This window comes from Lygodium microphyllum, chromosome 16 (genome assembly GCF_053477565.2).
Source record: "Lygodium microphyllum isolate KBCC chromosome 16, Lygodium_microphyllum_v1.1.10, whole genome shotgun sequence".
Classification (NCBI taxonomy): Eukaryota; Viridiplantae; Streptophyta; class Polypodiopsida; order Schizaeales; family Lygodiaceae; genus Lygodium; species Lygodium microphyllum.
The window spans coordinates 138,320,614-138,326,635 of NC_141150.1; the positions used below are offsets into that span (position 1 = coordinate 138,320,614).

The window sequence follows — 6,022 nt, forward strand, 5'->3', positions numbered from 1 at the left end:
TATTTTTTACAATAGGACAAATACACCCCTAACCCTCTGTAAAAATGAGCCTATATTTATGCAAGCGAACCTTCAATTCTCAATCTCTCACATTGCTGTGCACATCCCTTCCAAGGTGAAAGAGGAGAGAATGCAGTATAGTACAAGAAATGCATTAGCGAGTGTCAAAGAAAGAATATGGAGAATCAAAAACTTTGATTATTACAAATGATTATAATAGATAGCTGATGCTTCCCACCCATGTGCTTCGATTAAAAATATGATAGCACTTAACAAAACAAAGGAGAGCAAAGGCTTTGTATACATAAAAGCATGGCTAACAGAAATTGTCACATTAAATTAGAGTGTTGCATGCATACCTTTTGGAGCATGCAACCAACACAAACCACTGAACATATATTTGGTAGGCCCATGAATCGAACATGGTATTTAGCACAATGGCCCTTTGGGGCAGGCCGGCCAGGAACGAGGGTGGGCTGCCCAAGCGCATATCCCCCCCCCCCCCGCCGTAGCGAGGGGCTCTGCCCTTTGCACTTCCCTCCAACAAATCTCTCCAAATAAGGACCTAGTGGAGCAAGGACTACACATGCATGTAGCCAGGCGGGCAATGTGCCAACCCCCTTTAGGGTTTGTCTCTAGCTATCTGGCTACACTCCACCACCATCCAGTGTTGAAACTAGGACCTACTAGGTGAATCTGCTGGCCCCTAAATGCCTTCTCCTCATAAGGGGGGCTCACAAAAACAGAGTCGTCAATTACTTGCATAGTTACCTTAAGGATGGAGCATTGCTCTCCAAATGGAGAGCATTGTCAATTCGTGGAGGACCATCAAAGTGTTGTCCGTCTGTCCATGTGCTCTTCATCAGCAGACGCCCTGCTTAGGAGCTCTCATACTGATGTATCTTCACATCAGCTGGCCACCCTCCTGTGGTGACATCAGACCATCCAGGCAACCTGTTCCAAGCACTCCTACTGCAGTGTTTGTCAATCAGAGAGGCTGCCCACAGCATCCCAGCTTCATCCACCAGCAATTGAGTCTACATCAGCTGCTGCATTTTGCTGTTTGGAGGTCTCCATCTGCTGCCACATCTGTGTTTTATCACCAGGCAGGCTGCCCTGCTGTTCACCCAGCCTGCTGTATCATCTAAGACTGGTGGCATCATCACCTTGTCAGTCAGGTCTGCATTTATCTGTACCTGGACTGCATAAACTGCTGCTGTCTTCATCCAGCATCATCAAACAACATTGGACTGCTGTTGCTGTCCTTTGGGATCCATCTCAAGTATGACACACTGACATCTTAGACACCTCTGTCCCAGTCTTAGAGATACAGAGGTTCAAGGCCCTTTGATCATATCATCTTGATTATCATTCAAAATTCTACAGATTGTATTCTCCATGTTGTCATACACTTCACACTTTCTGTTTTTAGCATTTCTTTACAGCAACCACCTTGGGACTAAACAGAAAGCTCTGCAATCTCACTATATGATAAGTATTCCTCACAAATACACTTCATCCTCAACTATGGGAATACAGTAAACATTAATTACCTGAATTTTGCACTTTCCCAATAGCAAACTGGCAGTCACCACAGATACACATCATGCATCTTCTTTGTGAGACGCGTAGGTATACACTGAGGTGTCTCAATGAGCACACACAATGGCCGAATTCTCATGATGCCCATATATCAAATCTTTCTTTCTGTCATATGATATGGCTTCTGTTATCCAATGGAAAAATGGAGAGTGTCCTTCAAGCCGTACTTTTTGACCAATATCTTTTAACTTTACATACATACGGTCGCTCTGGGGATGGCTCATATCCCCCACAGTAACTGAATGTATGTTTCCACCTACATCAGTCCACCAACAACATCCTGGCATCTTCCATGCTTGATTTTTTGTTCTCAGAACCTCAATCTTGTTCGCTTCATTTTGCATGCCCACAGCTGCATATATATTACTCATGCAGACATATGCTGTAGCCCACTTATCATCCAGCTGTAATGCATGTTGAAAGACCAACCTACCAAGCTCCATGTTTACCGAATTTTGGCATGCATCTGACAACACCAGCCACAAATCAGGATCTGGTACCTTCTCAATCATGCTGATTGCCTTGTCAAAGTGACCTGTGCGGCCAAAAAGATCAACCAGGCAAGTGCAGTGTTGTGAACTTGGAATGATGCAATAGACAGTGCTCATAATATCAAAGTACACTCGTCCCTCCTCCATTAGACCTGCATGACTGCAAGCAGTAAGCAGAACACTGAAGGTGACACCATTTGGCTGTATACATTTTTCTTTCATTTTGCTGAATAAGTTAAGAACTCTTTGAGCCTTACCAAGCCGAGCATATCCAGCCATGAGTGCATTCCAAGCAGCTGCATCCTGTATTGAAAGGCCATCAAATGCTTCCTGTGCTTTAGCAAGTGCACCACACTTGGCATACATATCCACCAATGCAGTGCCTAGCACAATATCATTTTCCAATAACCCCAGCTGGTGGACCTCAACATGTATCTCTTCACCTGTCTCTGTTGCTCCAATGCTGCCACAAGCTTTCAATAGGCATACAAAGGTGGCTGCATCTGGCGAGAAACCCTCATCTCGCATCCGCCCAAAGCAGTTCAGAGCTTCCTCACCAAGCCAATACTGGGCATATCCAGCAATCAACGCAGTCCAAGCGATTGCATTCCGTACTGGAAGCCCATCGAAGACTTCTTGTGCTTTACCAAGCGCACCACACTTGGCATACATGTCCACCAATGTGTTGCCAAGCACAATCTCATGACTTTCCAATAACCCCAGCTTGCGGACCTCAGCATGTATCTCTTTGCCTTTCTCGATTGCTCCTATGCTGCCGCACGCTTTCAAAATGCATATAAAGGTGACTCTGCTTGGAGGAAAGCCCTCATGTCGCATCCGTCTGAAGCAGTTCAGAGCTTCCTCACCAAGCCCATGCTGGGCATATCCGGCAATAAGTATGTTCCAAGAGACTTCATTCCGTAGTGGAAGCTCATCAAACACTTCTTGTGCTTTGGCAAGCATGCCACACTTGACATACATATTCAGCAATGCATTGCCGAGCACAATATCATGGTTTTCTAATAACCCAAGCCTGCGGACCTCAGCATGTATCTCTTCACCCTTCTCGGTTGCTCCTATGCTGCTGCAAGCTTTTAAAGTGCATACAAAGGTGATTGTATCTGGAGGAAATCCCTCTTCTCGCATCTGTCTGAAGCAGTTCAGAGCTTCCACACCGAACCCATGCTGGGCATATCCACCAATTAGCACATTCCAAGAGACTGCATCCTGTAATGGAAGCTCATTGAAGACTTCTTGTGCTTCAGCAAGCCCACCGCACTTGGCATACATGTCCACCAATGCATTACCAAGCACAGTCCCATGATTTATCAATAACCCCAACCTGTGAATCTCACCATGTATCTCTTTGCCCTTCTCAGTTGCTCCTATGCTGCCACAAGCTTTCAAAATGCATACAAAGGTGGCTGCATCTGGGGAGAACCCTGCATCTTGCATCTGCTCAAAACAGTCCAGAGCTTTCTCATTGAGCCCATGCTGGGTATATCCAGCAATTAGCACATTCCACGAGATTGCATCCTGGACTGGAAGCTCATCAAACACTTCTTGCGCTTTGTCAAGAGCACTGCATTTGGCATACATGTTCACCAGAGCATTACCAAGCATACTATCATGACCTGCCAATAACCCCAGCCTGAGGACCTGTGAATGTATCTCTTCACCCTTCTCAGTTTCTCTGATGCTGCCACAAGCTTTCAAAGCACATAGAAAGGTAACTATATCTGGGAAGAAGCCCTCATCTTGCATCCGCCTAAAGCAGTTCAGGGCTTCATCACCAACAGTGTGCTGGGCATACCCAGCAATTAGCACATTCCAAGAGACTGCATCCCGTATTGGAAGCCCATCAAATACTTCTTGTGCTTTGGCAAGTGCACCGCACTTGGCATACATGTTCACCAATGCATTCCCAAGCATAATGTCGCAATTTTCCAATAACCCCAGCCTGTGAACATTGGCATGTATCTCTTCACCCTTTTCCATCGCTCCTATGCTGCTGCAAGCTTTTAAAACACATATAAAAGTGACTGCATTGGGAGAAATGCCCTCAGCTTGCATCTGCTCAAAGCAGTTGAGAGCCTTCTCAACAAGCCCATGCTGCACGTATCCAGCGATAAGCACATTCCAAGTTATCGTATTCTGTACCAGAAGCCCATCAAACACTTCTTGAGCTTTGGCAATTGCACCACACTTTGCATACATTTGGACTAGGGCAGTGCCGACAAAAATGTCCCTTTTAAGCAGCCCTGTTTTAAGAATATCAGCATGTACCCTACTGCCTTTGTGTAAGTCCTTCTGTTTGCCACAAGCCTTTATCAAGTCCATAACGTCCTTGTGCACCTTTCCTGAAGTAGAGAGCTCTCTATTCTTCATTCTCAACTCCTCTTGGACCCAAGGTGGATTGTGCCGATCATCCATCCAAAGGGGCTGCCTTGTCTGCTTGTGCCTGAAGTCGGGGGACCCCGGGCCTTTCTGTGATGCAATATCTGAAAGTTCTTACTTTGCAATGAATGCATGAAGGAAGTTGCATAGAGGTGTAAAACATTGCACTTACCGACCTTGTGGTTCCGATTGTCCCAGAATTGGGAGGGATCTCTGAAGTACTCCTTCCATAAGTAGTCTAGGTCTCTGCATGTCGTGCCGGTGCCTCGTAGATGTGAGCAGCTCGTAATGTTTGAGAAAACGCAGGATCTTGTATCCATGTTATTCCGATTCAAACAGCTAGTAACTGGACGGAATTTCGGGATTTCGTGAATCTGGTAATATTCCTAATGCGAAGACGACTTTTCGAGGGAAAGTACAAACACAGTTTCGAGGACCGGTGGAACAAGCGCGTGACCGTCCGCTACGACAGCTTACAACGACAATGCCTCAAATTTGAAGGGTTGCCCAGCTTCTGAGTTTTGCAAGGGCTCGTTGCGGCCTTTTTCCTTTTTCTTTTTTCCTTTTAACAAACACTATTTTTCCCAAACCACTACTCCCTTTCTATCTTTACCACTATTTGTTTGTAGGCTAATTATCAATACTAGCGTTCCGCGCAAGGATCGCTAAAGCGGGGTGCAAGGGAAGTCCCTATCGCACAATGGGTAATGCTATCACAAAAACATCACATGCTTTACTCTCCTCTACTCACAACCCCTCTATCTCTCACCCCATTTACACCTCCCCCCTCTGTATCCACACTCACTCACTCAATCTCTCTCTCTCTCTCTCTCTCTCTCTCTCTCTCTCTCTTACACACATGTATAAAAGGCCAAATATGCATTTGCATCAAGGAATACATAGACTCATATATACATGCAATGACCATGCACCAAACTTATAAACTTGTATATATACTTGATCTGCACAACAATTAGAAACAACTTGTATCCTTGGATGCTACAATGAGAAATAACATTGTTGTGGTGAAACGAACCACAAATGAAAGATGTATGAACCACACCATAAATTTAAGTTTGTCCAAGCATTGCATGCAAACTCTCAATATTAATAACCCACATAGGTGAAGCAAAGCCCGAAACCAAAGTTTCTTCTAGAGATTGCACCACAATTTCATATGACACCCTTCTTTATGTAAAAAATGGTTTTTTAAAAACCCCTCATTTTGAACTCACGATATATATATATATATATATGTTGGGGTAAAGGCGCCTCTGCCGTGCCGCCCCGTGTATTACTACACTGACAGTACCTGCCACTGCACACTGCAGGTGGCGGGCGCCCATCACGTCACTTTATTCTTTACATTTATTTTAGTGACTAGTAAATAAATGAAGGCCCGGTCACACATTGTGACTGTTGGAGTTCCCATTTCTTGTCTTTCTCTTTCTTGCTCTTGCTCTTCCGCCATAGCTCGCATGCAAGCTTCGATCCTTCTCACCTTTCAACCGGTATCAGAGCTTGGCTTTCTC

The 6,022-nt window shown here is 45.0% G+C and overlaps 1 pseudogene across 1 annotated transcript; it reads right to left on the bottom strand.

Annotated features, from left to right (window-relative positions):
• Nucleotides 1–269: 269 nt before the first annotated feature.
• On the bottom strand, nucleotides 270–4,892 carry LOC148023491 (pentatricopeptide repeat-containing protein At2g27610-like; annotated as a pseudogene). Its single transcript, XR_015693655.1, has 2 exons — nucleotides 4,667–4,892; nucleotides 270–4,580 (listed from the first exon to the last, which is right to left on the bottom strand). The product of XR_015693655.1 is annotated as a pentatricopeptide repeat-containing protein At2g27610-like (transcript).
• Nucleotides 4,893–6,022: the final 1,130 nt, after the last annotated feature.